The 17,914-nt window shown below is 50.4% G+C and overlaps 1 long non-coding RNA gene across 1 annotated transcript; it reads right to left on the reverse strand.

The window, feature by feature from the left end:
• Nucleotides 1–2,608: 2,608 nt before the first annotated feature.
• Nucleotides 2,609–10,871, reverse strand: LOC110352556 (uncharacterized). Its single transcript, XR_002401648.4, has 4 exons — nucleotides 10,114–10,871; nucleotides 8,203–8,368; nucleotides 7,589–8,072; nucleotides 2,609–2,857 (listed from the first exon to the last, which is right to left on the reverse strand). It is a non-coding gene; the product is annotated as an uncharacterized lncRNA (long non-coding RNA).
• Between the last annotated feature and the right edge of the window lie 7,043 nt (nucleotides 10,872–17,914).

The following is a 17,914-nucleotide window of genomic DNA, read 5'->3' on the forward strand; positions in this document are numbered from 1 at the left end:
TGCTTCTAAACTCAGTCTAATATGTTAAATACTGTTCCTGCCTCTGTAAATGCAGCAAAATAAAGTGATGATCAGGATGGGAGCTAATAAAGTTTTGCTTCTCTGTACTTAAAGTATTTGGCATCACTGACTTAAGGCACAGGAAAAAGGAGATTATTTAACATTTTAAGGTTTGTAAGACCCATAAATCATTTCATACATGTCATATTTGTTGAAAAGGATAGAATACATTCAATTTTACAGTATATTAAACTTCATCTAATTTGAACGTAAGAACAGACCAGCAAAATAAATGACCAATTTCTGAAGCAGAAATTACCATTTGGCTGCTGCCATTATGAAGCTGCTGGTATTTTATCATGTTCTTAACATAATATTGCTTGTCTATTGATGCATAGTTATAGTGCTAGTCCAAGTTGGAAGGCGGTGAAAGAGGACAGTGCAGAGGTTTTTTTAATAGGCATCATTTGTCAGATGTTATTTCAGAGGTCTTTGCACTGATGATAATATGCAGATTAAAGCAGAAGTAAATAGGAAAAAAAAAAAAAAAAGAGTGAGAGAGGGAGAGAAAGAGAGAGAGAGAGAAAGAAAAGCAGAAAGGGAATGAGAATTTCGGTATGTTCTGGCTGCAGCAGACGAGAGGCAGGCAGGTGGACCGGGCCCCAGCGGGTACAGATAACAGTAATTAATCTGGGTTGAAGGGTTTCTTCTGAAACCCCCGTAGTGTTTGACAAAAGGATGCATCCTCCTCTGAATGTCAATGCTGCTGAGGACCACGGGGACAGGCGGCAGCAGTGGTTCGGCCCCAGCTCCCTGCCCTGTGGGTCCCTCCTCCTGCCCCACGTGCTCCGCCTGCAGGAGCCACAAATCTGAGCACAAATAAAAATTATGTTTAGTTTGCAAAACAGGAGGAAGGTATCTCCATCCTCTAGAGTTCATTGTTCTGCTAGACTTGGTATTATAGTGGCAATATATTAAGGCGAAGAAAAATCAGCTGGCCGCGTTGCATCCAGAATGACAATGGAAAGCCACAGAACACAAAGGAGGTGCGGCTGGCTGGAGGAGATCTTTGCGGGGGGCTCCGAGGCAGCTGGCATGGCCAGGAAGGGTGCTGACAAGGAAGGAGTCCCCATGGAGCAGGGCCACAGCCCCTGGAGCAAACAAATCCCTCTTACGAGAGCACGGCGTTGCTGGGAAGAGGGGCTGGCAGCCAGGCTCCTGCATCACATCCACCTGCTGCTTCCCAGCCACAGCAGGCTCCTCTGGCAGCAGCTCCTGTGCCAGCAGCAGGGCAGCACCCAGGGCAGGGGAGCTGCCTGCGTGGGATCTGAGGCACCCGCTGTGCCCTGGGGAGGCTGCCAGGCCAAAGGGAAATTCGGGATGCGTGTGGGCAGCAGCACTGCTGCCGCCGAGCAACCTGCACGGATGTTCCACACCAACACTTAACAAGAACAACTCAGATCCTGTGTCTGCTTAAACCAAATGAATTGCTTGAATATTAGAGCTGAAATTGTGCTCCATGACTGCAAATCTGTGCAGGGATATATTGTGCTATAACATAGATTTCAATTACTTTCCAACCTTCAGCGCGATGATGCAACATTACACTCCACTGTCAGAGTTTGCCAGCATGCCCTTACTTTTATTTCTCCTGTTAAATATGGTCTTTGTTGCGCTTCATTGATCTCTGAGCATATTCTGCTGTTTACAACTTTGATAATCTTTGTGTAATCTTCAGGGGTAATTGAATTCCGACAAACATAGCTGAATTTTAAACACCACACGGATTTAAGTACATTGAAAAGCTATGATGTGAAAGTCAAGCCTGAAGAAAGGAAGAAGCAATTGCTTTCAGCTCTTTCCTGAAAATCTGGGGGTAAGCCAGTCCCTGAGCCTGGGGAAGACATGAACACGCTCGGAGAACACAGCTGGGTGTGGCACCAGACCTATCCCAGAGTTTAATCCCTGGCAGGAAATACCATTGCATTTAATGATTTTTGTGTATGCAAACACCAAAAGCTTCTGCACTCATGCAAAGTTCCAGGGAATTCCACTGGGTCTCACTCTCTACTAGTACAGGGTAGTCAAGAGCTATCAATCTTTGGTTTAATACCTAGGGAATTGCCCTTGTACAGATAAATTATTGTTTTTATGGGCATATTTTGTGAATTAGACAAGGGGGAAAATGTTACAGTTGGCTTTCAATGTAAAAGGCTTTTTTTTTTTTTTTTTTTTTTTTTTGAGCCCTAGGGGCACATGCACAATGCTTTCATAATCATTATTGTTATTTATTACTTGCCGAAACCACGAACGTGCCAAGCACTGCGCAGGCACTGTGCAACATGGCCACAGGCCACCACTGCTCCCAGGCAGGCGCCGTGCTCCGATGGATGCTGGACACTGACCAAACCTTGTCCTCGCTGGGACGCGAGCACCACGGCCCCTGCACCCGCAGCAAAGGGGTCCTTCCTTCTCCCTCTGCTGACCCCAGAGCTGCTGCGGTTGGTTATGCCTTCCCTTTTGGTGGATGAAAAAACAGATGTCTTGCTTGAGGACATCGGATTTTTGGTGCATTTCATACAAAATTTAATTTCCCAAACCATCCTCATTCAGGATGCAAGGGGATTGCATGAGTACGATATAAATTAGTATGCTAGAGGAGCTTCTCCTGGAAGGGGGATAAGCTCATCCAGACGAGAAGGAGCCTCCAAAAACCTCAGTGCTGGAAGGGAAAACCTGCTTCTGTTGCTCTGCTGGTGCTGGAGCCGTGTCTCCCCTTTATTGCAGCAGCAGCACGCAGCAGCCTCTGCACAGCAAAGATTTCCTGCCGAAGGGTCTGAGGTGTGTAGAAGGGTCCCTGCACAATCGAAAGAAAAGGAATTAAAGGGCTGTCTGGCTAGAGAAAAGGGATATTGAATCTAATCAGAGCTGGTGTAATTTGGAAATCCAATTGCACTTGTCCCTCAACAAGGGCAGCACAGGGGGAGGGGTGTCTTGGCCCCAGGGGGCCCCGACCTGCAGGGCCAGGAGGAGCCCTAGGACAGGGACACGTTCCCAAAGTGGCAGCAGGGCAGGAGCTGCACACAGGACAAGCAGTGTGCAGGGCAGAGCAGCTCTCCGTCACCTCCACCTGCAGCTTGAGGGCTGCAGAGGGACGAGGGGGCTGTCCCCGCACGGCTCAGCCCTCTGCTGGGCAGCTGCAACGAGCCCCCTGCGCCAGAGCGCACCGCAGCATTCCTGCGGCTCCCTCCTTGGAGATCTTCCAGCAGAGACCGCACTCCGATTACAATTGATTCAAATGTTTCTGCTAGGATTTTTAATTTGGACTCAGATACCTCCTCATACCTCACTTGCCCTGAGTCATTACGCTGATATTTTACCAGCAGCCAGACAGATTTAAGGTCTTTGATGGACTCTGCAGATGTGCCCGTGTCTCCTGCCACATGGCACCAGCCCTGCCCTTTGTTGAAAGGTTCCTGTAAACTACTCACAGCCGTTCCTTGCACATTTCCCAAAGGACAAGAAGCTCAGGGGGCTCATCAGTATTTCAGATTCCAAATGTACATTACTTTGCATCCAGCCTTTGACCATAATGGAATACCCACAAGTCTGACTGCAGCAGAGTACACCATGTGGGCTCTTCTCCGGTGCGTGTGGCAGGGTGCTGGTCCATGCTTGCAGAGCACAGTACAAAGCCTCAGCGAAGAAGCTGCTCACTCAGCAGCTCCCCCTCTCACCAGCTTGCAGGGAACCATGAGTCCAGTGAGCAGGAGAAGCGTGCAGGAGGGCGCATGGTGCAAGCAGCCTGAACCCTGCAGACAGACCCTGGTTCCTCCACAGACAAGAAAATGAGGGCAGAGAAATGGAGAACAAGACTCAGGCTGGGACGTGTCTCCTGCAGGGCTGGGGAACCTGCAAGCCCCCAGGGCGGGGAGCAGCTGCTGGCTCAGGGTCAGCCCTGTCCTTACAGAGAGCCCCGAGCAGGCGGCCCAGCAGCACGGCTCAGCTGCTGTCTCCCCACCTGGGGCTTCACAGGGCTGCTCTGAAGCTGGGTGCTGAGCATCTCGCTGGCACACTGCAGCAGGAGAGCTGGAGCAGAGCCACTCCGAGCCATTATCCCTCCAACACGTGCTGTATTTGCTGAATTAAAGAGCAGAATTATAATGAGACTTGACGTTAAATTCCATAAAAAGTCAAGCTAATCAGTGACCGAACCTGTAATTGATTCTTTTGCTAGTTCAATACTTAATGCTACATGTTAAGCAATAGGATTTTACAATTTGCTAGCACTTCACTTACAGAGAATTAAGCAATAAAAATCCATTCTGAGCACAAACAGCAAGGAGGGAGCCACATTCACTAATAAGTGAACGAGCCAATAAAGTAGCTCAACACTCACATTGATCTCTTGTTTTGCAAAGTATCTACCCCATATGATACATGAAGCCTCTCTAACAAATGCAGGCATGCTTGGAACCCCATCACCACCACCCAGGTCACACCGAGACAAGAAGTGCCACTAACAAAGCCTGAGCAGCACAAGTGCCCCTGCAGGTGCAGGAGGCCTGGGGGGTGTAGACTGCACAGCAGCACAGGGAGCAGCGGGAAGCCCTGGGGGTGCCCAGACCCCAGCACCACAGGGCTCATCCAGAGGAGCCAGCCCCACAGAGATGCTGGTCAACAAGCAAGTGCAGCCTGGCATCAGAACTTAGTTAAAATAAAAAGATTTTTTCCTCTTTTGGTCTTCTATTGGTTTTCAGCAAAAAATCTTTGTCTCAGAGCAGCAAGGTGCTTCTGCAAAATGATTAACCTGTAGCAGTAGCAGGAAAATCAGCAGCAGTGGATCTCATGGATGCCCATGAAATAAACGTACTCATTCCCCAGCTTGTGGGTTGATCCCAGCAGGAAAAACCCTTCTGTGCCATGAGCTGCCACTTCCAGAACATCAGTGTCAGCATGGGGAGATGTGCGCAGCCACATCACCATCCACTGTGTATAAACTGACAGCATTTTGTAGATCTCTAAGAAGACTTATTTCTCCTCCCGGAGAAGTGGCTAACAGAGCTTTCCTCCACGTGAGGCCAGTGCCTGAGAACACACAGAGACATCCGACCGGCCCCTGCGACCACAGCCCTGGTGCTCCCCAGGCTCCGTGGGGCACTGACTCGTTCCCAGCTGCAGCTCCAGCAGGCGTTTGGGGCAGGGCTGTCGAGCAGGATGCCCCCGGTTCCCCATACACCAGAACAGTGATCCCCTCAGCTCCTAGTCCCCTCAGCTCCTAGTCCCCTCAGCTCCTAGTCCCCTCAGCACCTCGACCCAGCCGCCCCCCTCCAGAAGCACCAGGGGTGCAGCTGCAGCAGGGCACTCCCCCATGCCACCCGGTCTGGCTGCAGCATCTCCTCCTTAGGTCCTCCTTCCAAAACCGCCTCTGCTAGGCCCTTGGCAGGAGAGACATGCTTCAGCAATACAATTATTATTGTAACGGGAATGCCTGCGCTCCCGCTCTCCGTGGGGGTTAGGCATCCTGCTGTGATGATTCAGGGAATCTGTCGAGGCACATTTTATGAATTCCACTGAAGTTGTGGAATTGCTGCATTAGGCGAATACCTCAATGGTTGTCAAGTCAGCCACGTGCTGTCAGAGCTGCTTTACATTGCCCAGACCAGGGACAGCAGATACTCATAAATAGCAGTCATTTTCTCCCCTCTTTTCAGCACTAATCCTGCACTGACAGCATCTCACCCAAAGCCTACAGCAACACATGCTGCAGACCCACATTCATTTTTCTGGGCTATTTGAAGGTACATTCAAGTGGCTGCAGAGATGTTGCAAAGGTGCCTTCAAAGCCACTTTAGAAACACCCAGAGTCTGGATGGCTGTGGAGCCAGCAAACCCTTCACAACACAGAACCAAGCCCTCCTGCTCATCACACACAAAGTTGTCTTTTGAGGAAGAGTATGCTGAGCAATGAGAGATTGAATAGGACCAAATCTACCCCTGCTCTCCAAGCTCATGCAGCCAAGCCCAGGGCACAGGCACACCACACTGCAAAGAGCTGTTGCATGAAGCCTAAGATGAGCATACAGCACTGTAAGATATCGCTGCTGGAATGAAGTGTTGAAAAATAGCAAGAAAACAAATCTATAGTCCTAGAAAGAGTTTCCAAATTAAAACTTGAAGTAGTAGTAAATCTCAGTTTAAACAACGCAGATTAACATTGCTGTGAGATGTGGCAGAGCAAATCAAATTGTGCTGAGCTGGAGGAGAAAGAAGAAATAAAACCCCATCAGGAGGCAACAGCAGCAGGCACAGGCAGGCTGGGTGAGCTTGTGCTTAGCAGCAGCACATGAGAGCAGCAGAATCCCACAGGCCAGCATCATCACTGCCTGAGAGTCTACAGACAGCGTGGGTCAGCCCTGGAGATCGTATCTTCAGAACATACCTGGCTAATGAATTTGTGTCTGACAGATCTAAGTGTTAGACAATTTGTACAGTACGAGAACGCATCTGAGTACTTGTCACTCTAAAGGCATACAGGAGTGCTGTGACCACGCATCTGGCAGGCCCCACAGCTATTACAAGCACATCCATCACTTTCTGCAGGCAAGCTATGTAAATAGCTGAGGCACGCAAGCAACGTGCTGCTGTCACCACAGAGCACGCAGTGAGGACATGCGGTCCCAACACCCCATACATATTCTCTCCCCTCCACAGCCCTGGTCCAGTTGTGGTTGGGCTGGCTAGCAGGTGGCTGGAGAGGCAGAAAACAATAACATTGGATGAAAGGTGTGTACACCTCTATACTCTATACCCAGTTGCACTCTCACAGTGCAACTGAGACACTGTGTGTGTCTCACAGGGATGCGGAGAGTGCAACTGGGCATAGAGGTGTACACACAGATGGGAGGGAAAGAAATCACCACCAGTGCAAGCAAAGACAGGAAATCTAGGAAGCAGATGAGATCTAGGAAGCAGACAAAGGGTATAGGATAGCAGAACATATCCTCATAGGGTTCAAGAAAAGGAGATTACAGACTTTTGGTGACAAGAACTCCAGCGATGGCAGGTCTTATTTCCAGTGGCACAGCAAATGTACATACATGATTTGTGTGCGCCTCCTCCACACATCCAGCAGTTACTTTTGTCAGTACTCAGAACCATTATGCTCATTTATCACACCCAGATAAGTGTGTGCAATCAGTTACTAGCTGAGGCTGTCACAGAAATAGTGATAATTATTACAATATCCCATGCCTGAAAAATTCACTTCCATGAAACCTTGGAAGAGGTAGAAGCAAAGCACCTAGCCCCACTGCTTGTTTCTATTCAGGTTTGGAGTCAAGGGGAAATAAATTAGTGTTTTGGAAAATAAGGAGACCAACATGGACCTTGATATTTAGAAAGGATGAACAGAAGATCTGCCCTTAGGGGAGTCAGAGATATTTTATAAACTACTGGGGAGTAACCACAGTCTCAAAGGAAAAATAATAGGAAAATCCTGGGGGGGGACCCATAAAGATTTAACAGGTGGGGATAAGTCCAGTTCACACGGAGCAATAGAAAATAGGTCTTGTCAAGCAGTCCCTACCTCCTTCTGCAGAGATCACAAGTTTGGCTGATTAAGGCAATTACATTGATGTAACAGACTTCCGCGAGTTGTTTGGCTCCATATCACGTGCCATTCCAATCGAAATACCGTGCTCTGCAAGAGCCCGCACTGAACAGATGCAGCAGCGGCCGAATCTCCTGTCGGTGAGGAATCCCCACCAGGGTGCTGCTCCCCGGGGCGCTGCTGGGGCCGGCGGCTGCGGCAGGCGTGGGGCAGGAGGCAGCGGGGCCCGGGCACACACAGCTCCTCCAGAAGCTGCGCCTGCCGGGCAGCAGGCTGGCAAAGCGCCTGGGACACGGTGACAAGCAGCACGGCAGCAGGTCCCAGCGTGAGGTGGCGGCCAGGCAGGCTGGTGTGCAAACAGAGGCACCGTCACCAGCAGAGGAGGATTTCCCCCTGCAGCTCTGGGGGGACTCCGCAGGGTACCACAGCTGTTCTCCTGTGCTGCCCTGAGATGTGAAAGCTGCAGAGAGGGAACGAGAGACAAAGAATACAGATGAAAAGCTCAGGAGAACACCTGCTGCTGAAAAGCCTGGATCAGACTGGCCCCAGGCAGCAAATGGCAGCAAGAGCCCTGGAAGTCAGCTACTGACCTCAGGTCCGTTCCGGGGGGCATCTGAAGAGATTCAGCTCTGCTTCCGTACCCTCATTTTCTGCCCGGGCTGAGAGCAAGAGCAAACCTCCCCCGGCACAGGCACCAGGAGCAGCAGCAATGCACATCTATGCCCAGATGTGGGGATCTGGGAGGCCTGAGCACTCCTGAAATGGGATTTGCAGGGCAGCAGGTTTGCCCCCCGCCCTCAGCTCCTGCCAGGGTCAGAGCTCACCGGGTGTTTGGTACCACACCCCAGCCCCAAATGCAGTCAGTGCTCCTTCAGGGGCACTCCCCCACAACACCGAACACCTGATCAGCAAGGTTTCTGCTACGGACGAGTCTTCAACCATGAAATTATATGACTCTGCCTTGACCTCTGATTTTCTACAGTTAATATCTCCTGCAGAATATATACTGCAGCTCAGGGCCATTTCTCTGACTCAGCCAACAAGAAATGCAGTCTCAAAACATGCCTACACTAATTCACTGGGATGCCTTTCTCAAATACCTTTCCTCTCTCTCAGCACCAAGACCAGAAACGGGCTTGCTCTGGCAAGGGCAGCAGCAAAGCTCCCCTGGGGCTGACACCTCTTGACAGAGACCGGATTCCCCTTGCCCCATCCACATGCTGGGTTGACCCCAGCAGCCCAACCAGGCACAGATGCTGTTAAAGCCTATGCCTGATCCTCTGAGGACAGTGGCAGTGACCCCACAGGGCCCCTGCTGTCCATGAGAATGGGGCATGGCCTACAGAAGTGGGCCAAGAACTCCGGAGGACGGGTGGCTGCCTGGCGGAGTCCTGCTCCACCTGAGATCCCCAGGAAGGGGCCCTGCAGCCCTCTGGAAACCAGAGCAGTACGGAGCTCCGCAGCCCCTGCCCTGAGCACCCGACAGCAGCAGCTTTTGGCCGTTGCCTTCTGCTGACTACCAGCAGAAAGACCTCAGCTGCTGGAGGCAGCGGGCAAGCAGGGCACCCCCTGCCCAGGGCACCAGCTGCTCCCCAGAGCAAACCTTCCCACCCTGAGCCAAGCAACTGAAAACCAACACAACCCGAGTGCCGCAGGACGGCTGAAAGCATTGCCCTAGGCTCCTGGAGGAAAGGGGAAAAAAAATCTCACTTTTCTCACACTCTTAAGATTGCTCTAACAATCAAGATGCATCTGATCTGCCAGGAGGCTGATAGAGAGGGGATGCTGGTGTCATTATCAAGTTAATTAGAAAAACTTAAATGGAGCTTTAAACATTTTTATAATACATTTGCGGGCCTTTTTGGCAGGATTATTGCATCTTTTGGGTTTCCATTTCCCATTAAAGCATTCTCAGTAGTGCATATATAAAAGCCATGTGATCTTGGCTCCTTGCTGCCTTTTTTTTTTAAGACTTTTTTTTTTTTTTTTTTTTTTTTGTAAGATTTATTAAATATTGTAATCAGTTAAGTTCTGGCAGCTTAAACATTTTCTTTAATAGCCTTGTTAAATGTGGATTAGATTTAAAATGCCTGCCTCTGAACTCTTGAGCAGCAGTATTTATATGCAGTGTTAAAAAAAAATTAAAAGCTTTACAAAGTAGTAATTACTCCTCTGCCGTAGGAGGAAAGAGACTGACTTTCTAAGTTATTTTAAGGTAAGTTTTCCTGCCTCACCCTTCTTGGGCCACACTACACACAGACGCTCTTTTCTTCCCAGTGCATCCTCATTTCAGAGTGTGCAAAGCATCAATTGCAGAGCCCACACCACTTAGGTAATATCAGTTTTTGCTCTGTTTTGGAGCAAGGCAAGCAGGCTGCACAGTCCAGTGCCACCAGCAGCAACCAGAGGTAGCTGGTAGCACAGCTCTCAGTGTGTACCACGAGCAGGACCCCCACCCCATGCCAGGGAAAGACCCATGGCAGCACACCCACAGCACCCACCTGGAGAACAAGCCCCTGCACCGTTAGCCTCCAGAACGGGCAGGGCACAACCCTCAGCAGCACCCGGCCCTGGCCCCTTCTCTTTGTGAGCTGCCCAGCAGCTGTAGCCCCTGAGCCCTGCCAGGCAGCAGCTGCGGCCCCTCTGGAGCTGCTCCCCTGCTGGACAAGCGGCCTCTGCCTCCAGTAAGGCAAGCAGAAGTGGCAAGGCCAGGCTGGACACTTCAATTATGCTGTTATTGACATTTATAAAAGCATTTGTTGTATCTAAATGATGCACAGCCTGATCGTCATCACCTTTTTTTTTTTTTTTTTTGCCATGCTTGCAGGGAGGGGAGCACTCCACTACTGCACAGAGACATGATCTGGTGATGGTCTGGTGTTACTTTAAGCCGAGGAAAACTTCCAGACAGCAGAAGCAGGGGGGTAGTTCCCTTCCCAGTTGCCCCTCTCTGTCTCCTGTGCAGCAGCGTCATGCTGCCCCAGGGTCCCAGCCAGCTGTGGCTCCCACCCTCTGCACCACAGGCAGCTGCCTCCCAGCCCAGAGGGGTTTTGCTGAAAACGAGACCAGCACAAGAGGTTGCCGCACAAGGCCAAGCACCAGCTCCACGCTCACTGTGCCTGCAGCCTCTTTCAGGGCTGTGGATAAGTGCTTCTGCACCTCTGCTTCCCTGTGCCAAGCACAAGCGCTGCTCAGCCCTGAAGGCTGAGCGGTGCTGGGGGCCGGCAGCCCCGGCCCAGCCCTCCTGCCCTGCTCTGCACGGGCTTCCCACCAGCAGCCCTGGCTGGCCATGGAGCAGCTGCGGCAGGAGGCAGCATCCATCCACACCTCGCTGAGTGTTGGCAGCTGTGGTGTCAGCTCTGCAGTTGGTCCTGTTTGTTAACAAACGTGTTAATGAGCTGTAAAGGGCAGGGAGGGCGAGCAGCGATGTACAAAACGTGCAGACACCAGTCGAGGCTGGCAGTAGCAGAGCAGCCCCATGGGGGTGAGCACAGCCTCCCCGGGATAGCACCCTTCAGCCCTGGCCAGGAGGCAGCGCTTCTCCCTGCAGCTGCCTGGCTGGACGGCCCCGAGGGCCAGGGAGCTGCTGGGCTTGTGCATAGCACCCTGCACTGCTGGAATAAAGTTACCAGCCACGTGCTTTGCAGAGCGGTCAGGTTCAGGGACTGTGTCCACCTGCACAGGGCTATTGCAGCCCTGCCTGGGTGGCACCATTACTCCTCAGTTCGTGTTGTGGAAAGTACCAGTTTTGCTGAATATTTTTGAGGAATGGAAGGTACCTTTGGGAACCTTAACTGTTTTTTTTTTGCCACTGAATGTAAGTCAATTTTCTTGGAGTGATTACCCTATCTCTAGAGGGTATTGTAGGAATAGATGACAACTAGAGAGGGACAAGAATAATACCAAGGGCTAAAAAAAAATAAAAATAAAAAAAAAATCAAATAAGGACAGACAGAAAAACAGTGTAAAAAGAATGAATAAATAATGAATGGTCTTGAAAAGACAGTCTGGGAGCTCCTCTTACCCCATTCACATAACGAAGAGGAAACATGATTGTGAATTAAAAGGTGGAATAAAAGGGAATTACTTTTCTTATGTGCGCTGTAACAAGTGGGTAGGTCTCAGCACTGCACAAGGTCCCAGCGCAAAGCCCAGGTGTGCTCCATGGGGCTGCTCTGCATTGCCCAAAATGTGCAGAGTGCTTCCCCACCTGGGGGCTGTTGGGGGAGAACAAGGGAACCTCACGTGGCTTTTGTCCAGCCTCCGAACTGGTTTGACTTTCACCTTGTGTAGGCAATATGCTGCTGGCTGCCTTGGCAGGTGGGAGTACTTGTCTGTAAAGCACAGCGGCACGCACCAGCCCTTGTGCTGTGGTTTCCCTGTTAAACACAGCAGGGAGCAGAGCAGGGCAGGGAAGCAAGGCACAGCAGACTCTGGCACATCAGCAATCGCCTCTTTTTGGGCTGCTTATCCAAAAGCATTGTGTTAGTGTTGTGTCTCTGCCCTGATCACCTGCACAATCCTGTAGAGGCATCTGAACAAGCTGCACTGTGCAGCCAGAGAGCTCTAAGCTTGGGGACACCAGGACAGTGTCCCCTGGAAGGAAAGAAACCTTCCTGTGTGGAGAAGGGAACTGCAACGACTGAGGCTGGTATATTTGTGGGGGTCCACTTGCACGTGTTCAGGCCTGTCCAACACAGGCCTTGATGTCAGGAGACAAAACTAATTCCAGCAGTATTCTGCATATACTTTGGCTGTGCAGCAGGTGCTCCCACCTGGTCTGCAGGCCCAGGACATAGTGAAGGGCGTCTGGGGACCTGACTCAGGTCCTCCATCATGGCAGAGAGGTGCTTAACCTTGTCTGCTTCTGGAGTGGCTGGCATTTCTTTTTCTTTCACGTTGAGCTCACTTATGGCCCCCTTTCTGCAGGAAAGGCATCCATCCTGAACCAGCGAGAAACCTGTACTCGGGATTTTAGGGCTGGGATCTCTGCAGCCAGAAGACAGGGAAGGGTGTTCTGCTGGTGCCCCAGCGTGCAGATGCTGTGCTCCCAGCCCAGGTGACAGTTTCCATTCTCTGGATCTGCTGGTGGCACCCGCAGGGACTGTCACTGAGTCACAGATAAAACACAGGAATAAATAGATTTAAAATGTGCTAAAGCAGAAAGAGGTCTGTGAGCACATTTTTCCTGTCTCACAGCTGGGAGCTGGCTACTGGGGACGCAACTTCAGGGAGAAAGAAACTCTTCAGTACTGAACTACAGAATGAAGATTTTCTCCTTTTAAAATTCATAAACCAACATAGACGGTGAGTTAAAAAATAAGGTTCCCCTATTTACATATATCACTGAAACAACCACAGGGCTCGTTATGAATTATTTAGCATAATGCACTTTCACATCGGCCCTGCTTGCTCAGTGGCCTCCTCTCAATTAGGCGTTTATGGCAGAGGGGTCAGCAATAACAGGTCACTTAAAATGTAAATAAAGGTGGCAGTGGGAGATATAGTGGAGCATTTATTTATTCCATTCTATTACTGCAAAAGTGTGTTTATGAAGACCAGTTCCTAGCACGTTTCCTTGTCGTGAAGAAAGCTGTTTGGCAAACTGAGCATTAAACATAACGCAGCAGGAGCGGGAGCACTGGATTCGGGCTGGGGGTGCAAAGCCACTGCCACCAGCACAGCACAGCTCTGCCTCGGCCCCAGGGGCACCCGCCGAGTCCTGCCGTGGTGCAGGGGTCCTGAGTCGTGGACCTCAGCCCAGCCCAGCACCAGGCCCCCCCCGTTGCCTTCGGGGCCCTGTGGGAAGCAGGGGGCAGCTCTGCAGCTCCGAGTCCAGCTGGCACCTTGCTGTCCAGGTGATCTCTTACTATGGGGAGCCATGCAGGCACGAGAAAACAGCCGGGAGATGGTCTTCAAATGAAGTATTTTCTGGCAAAGAAATGAAGTGAAACTTCTCACAGATTGAGTCTGGTTTTGACAATTCATTTGCCTTTAAAAAGGACAGTATTCTAGGCAGAAGTTTTGAGGGGGTGTCCATCTGAAGCAACTTAATGTTCTTAAAAAGTACATTCAGTGAGGAAACTTTGTTCTTTATTCTGGACCAAATTAAGCACTTTGACCACATAGAAAGGTTAGCCTTTGAGTTTTTTACAGTGCTTTTTCTTTGCTGCAGTTTTTGAACAGTTCTTTAATACCAAGCCAATGTTCCTGGGCTTTTTGAGCTGCAAGCAAACAGAAAATCAGCTGCTTGCGCTGCTCCCCTGGAACACTCCCAGCCAGCAGCCAGCCCTCTTTTCCTATGCTTTCTATATGGCAGCCTCCATCCTCAGCCTATTGATCTTTGTTAGAGCAGTTCCTCAGCTCTGCATCCACCGATGTGTGGCTTCCAGCTCCACTTTGACTGCCCCAATGCTAACAGCACCACCACTGAATGTGCAGGAGGCCAGGCTCGCAACAACAGGGCTGGCAGGAGGAGCCCCGGGCCTCGTCTTTCCACTGGGCAGGAATCACTCCTGTCCGCCTGCAACATTCCACAAATTCATTTACCATGAGTGGGATAAAACGCATCAGAAATCAAGCTGCTGCCCAACAGAGCTACTTGTTAGCAGGCAATAATCCCCTGGGATTGTCTACGGTGTGAAGGGAAGCAGAGCAGAGAGGTACGAGGTCCATCACGCATCTTTACAAGTGCATTTCTGGCTCCATTTGCCCCTGGGGAGGATGCAGCTGGCTCAGCTTCTTTTTGCTTTGCCTTTGCATAAGGAAGGTTCTGAATTACAAATTGTGTAGGGAAGGACAGCTTCATGAGCTGTGCTGAGGTGTTTCTTCCCTGAGAAAGCAAAGGGGTCCTTGCCAGGGCCAGGCCCTGAGCACTAGGAAATGGGGCAGAGCCCAGGCAGCCCCGGGGCCCTGCCACCCCCTGGCCGCCCCCCAGGAGGTGTCCAGAGGGGTTAGGGGAGCCCCTGGGCCTGTAGCACAGTGGGCAGCTCCAGCCTGCCCTTGGATACCCAGCCCCTTCCCAGCTCCTGCTGGGGCCATCCCAGGGGACGTGGCTGTGCCCTGCGCAGCCCCAGCTGCCAGCGCTGTCTCTGGACTCAGACACAGTTTTTCCCACGAGCTGCTATTAGCCCTGTATGGGATGGTGGTAATAACAAACCATTAATAGGAATCTGTTTGAGTGCCACTGTGTGGCAAGATCGTAAATTAATGGCCGTTTCATTTATTGTCATTTTATCCATAACAAGATGCTGATTTTCCCCCTGGGATAGCAAAATTGGTCTGTAAGAACCATAAATCCTCACTGTGGTACCAGGCTGGAGGAAGGTGTTGGATTAACGGGCTAATGACACAGATGTGAAGGCTTTTAAATTGTGCTGCTGCTACATGGAGCAGGCAGGCACAGGGAGGAACAGGGCCACGTGAACCATCCCCATCCCCAGCACTGGCCACATTTCAAAGGTTAACAGCTAGTCATTTCGGATGCCAGACCAGAAAGATCTAGATTTCTCCCCTTGGTATGCTCCCACTGGCTTGTATTTTGTGCCCATGAAAAAACAGTTTTTAAGGGCAAACCTGTCAGACCAAAATGGCCCAGGATGTCTAACTGACCTCCAGTACCACCAGCAGTGTCATGGGTAGATGCTGCCTAGTCTGCCCACAGCATCAGCAGCTCAGGGCCAGCCAGGAGGGAGAATTGATTACTCCTGCTCCCTTCACCTGAAGCTTAAAACAAAAATATGTTCTGGAAATTTGCAGGGTCCGTTGAGCTGAAATGTTTCCTTGTGCTTTGTGTTCCCTACAGTTCCCAGGACTATCAAACAAGAACCTTTAATTTTAATGTGAGGGCAAGTATAAATTCAAAACTACTACTATCAAAAAATAAAAATTAACAAAAGTTTTTCACAATTAATTGGTCTTTAAATGGAAAAAGAGCTAGGCAGAACTCTCAGGATGAGAGCGAACCTCTCCATCCTGCTGCAGAGGTAGCGGCAGCACTGGAAAGAAAGGCGCCTCAGGCAGCTCCCGTGGCAGTGCAAGAACGCTTGCCAGGACAGACCTGGGTGGTGAGGAAGGCTCCAGCTCGTGCTGCTCTGAGAGCTCAGCTGCCTCGCTCACACCAGGGTGTTGGCATCTTCCCACACCCTTCGAGATCTTTAACCACCTGCCTGGGGTTTGTCAGAGGGCGCCCTCTTCCTCTGTTCCACTCCCAAGCCCGCTCTCCCTTTGTTTTTCACGTTCACAAAGCATGCAGAGTAGGCTGAGTTGCTTCACCCTGTGCAAGGCAGGAAATCTCATGAGGGCAGGCTGGACAGAAAGCCTCTACCTGCCCAGAACTGCTTGGAGGCACCTTGGCATCCTGCAAGAGAGGAGTGTGATGTGTAGGAAGCCCAGGAGAGCCCTGGCTGCTCCTGGGGAGCACCTCTGCAGACCTGCGCCTCCTGCTGCACCATGTCAACTGAGGAGTCTGCAAAGGGCTCACAGCTTTCCCTTTTTCTCTCCTTGCATAATTCAGCAGAGATTTCATTTTAAATGTTGCTATTTTCTCACTCAGATGAGAGAAATATTAACTGGCCAAACTTTGCTGTTGCTGTCACCGTCCTTTTCACAGCACGATTGCCATTGGGGGATTTATAGCCCTTCCTGCGCCTGGGTTATTTGAGTTCTGCTTTGCTGCAGGGCCAGGGCAACAATAAATTTCCTTCTCCTCTGGAACATGCGCTAACCTCTCATTTTCTAATAAAGCGTTAAACCTTGAAGCAAGCCACACTGGCAGTGGTGCTTGAGTTTCAGCCGAGCTGATGAGCCACTTGCCGCTGGCTGGAGCACACCTTTCTGGGCCAGCACCGCCCTCCCAGCACAGCAATGATTAGTTCTAGTTCCCTGTCCAAGGAGAGCCCCATACCCAGGCGGCAGCTGCCCCTGTCCCTATCCCCCGGCTGGGCTGCTGGGGAGGCTCAGGCTGGCAAGGTAGAGAACACCAGGCCGAGTGCTGAGGCATTCCTGCTCAGCAAGGGGCTCACTTTGCCCAGCTCACCAGGGCAGGGGAACCAAGAGCAAGCTGAGTAAAACAGAGGGTGTGAAGCAGCTCAGAGAGCTGCATGCTCCCCCCGGCACATCCCTGTGCAGCCCCGTCGCCTGCACCAGCCCACACTCCTGTGGCATGCAGCGGCTGCAAGGTGTGGGCAGGCTGCACTGCAAGAGCCACTAGCAGCACAGCGTCCATCATCAGAACGGGGTTTGCCATGCTAAAAGGGGTCCCAGGTGGCAGTCTGCAGCTGCTCATGCCATCCACAGACCCTCCCTGCTCAGTACAATGTTTTAGAAGAGGTTAACAGTGCGTAAAGGGTGGGTGGATGGATGGAGGGATATTGCATCTGTTGCTCATCTCATTACAGTAAAAGAGGTGGACACAGTGCTAGGCTTTCACCGGCTGAGCTGTTAGGTGAATTACAGCAAGGTTCTGCATTGTGGTAATATGATTTTTTCAATATATTCTGTTTGGATTGGCAGGTTGGTCTCACTCTTTCTCAACTGACTGATAAAGCACTAGACAGAGGATTAGTCCTCTTGGAAGCTAAAGAAAGAGGTAATTTGGGTTGTTTATAGCCTGCAGGGGTAGAATCAAAATGTACAATACTGAGAGAGTCAAATTTTTACAGCATACGGCACAGCTATAACTCAGAGCAAGTATCAAACATTACAGTCCTGTGAAATGCATTCCCGTGACAAAAGGCTGGAAAGGTAGGAAGAATGAGAGGAATTAATCTGTTCTTGGGACAAATATTGTAATGAAGACAGGAAATGCCAAACAAAAAAGTAACCCTTGCCTGGACCAGTGTTAGCATTAGGCTGTTTGGTCCAGAACTTCAGAGCTGTGCAGGAAACAGAGGAGAGACATTGGGGAGTCCGCTGCTGGTTACATGTAGCAGCAGCCCAAATCTGACCTTGGCTTTTCTGCATTAAAAGAATAACAGCTTTCCTTTAACTGGGTTTTGCAGGATTTTCATGGCTATTAAATCTAATTGCTGAGATATAGTTATAAAATTATAATTTTAACCATGCAATTTAGATGGAGTAACTGGTCGTCTATTTCTGTGATTATCCCTGATTATTAAATGAACAGCTGCCTCCAAATATGTTTGCAACAAACTAATTCAATCAGTGCATGTGCCTGAATATTCATGCCCCTGATTTGCAGTACAGAGTTTTAAGACTTTTTCATTGTGGCTTTAAAAGTTAATTTATCTTGACAATTTAAATAAATACACTTCCATCAGCTTTGGTTAGTGCTCCAGACTT

The sequence above is a fragment of the Anas platyrhynchos genome, chromosome 15 (assembly GCF_047663525.1).
Source record: "Anas platyrhynchos isolate ZD024472 breed Pekin duck chromosome 15, IASCAAS_PekinDuck_T2T, whole genome shotgun sequence".
Classification (NCBI taxonomy): Eukaryota; Metazoa; Chordata; class Aves; order Anseriformes; family Anatidae; genus Anas; species Anas platyrhynchos.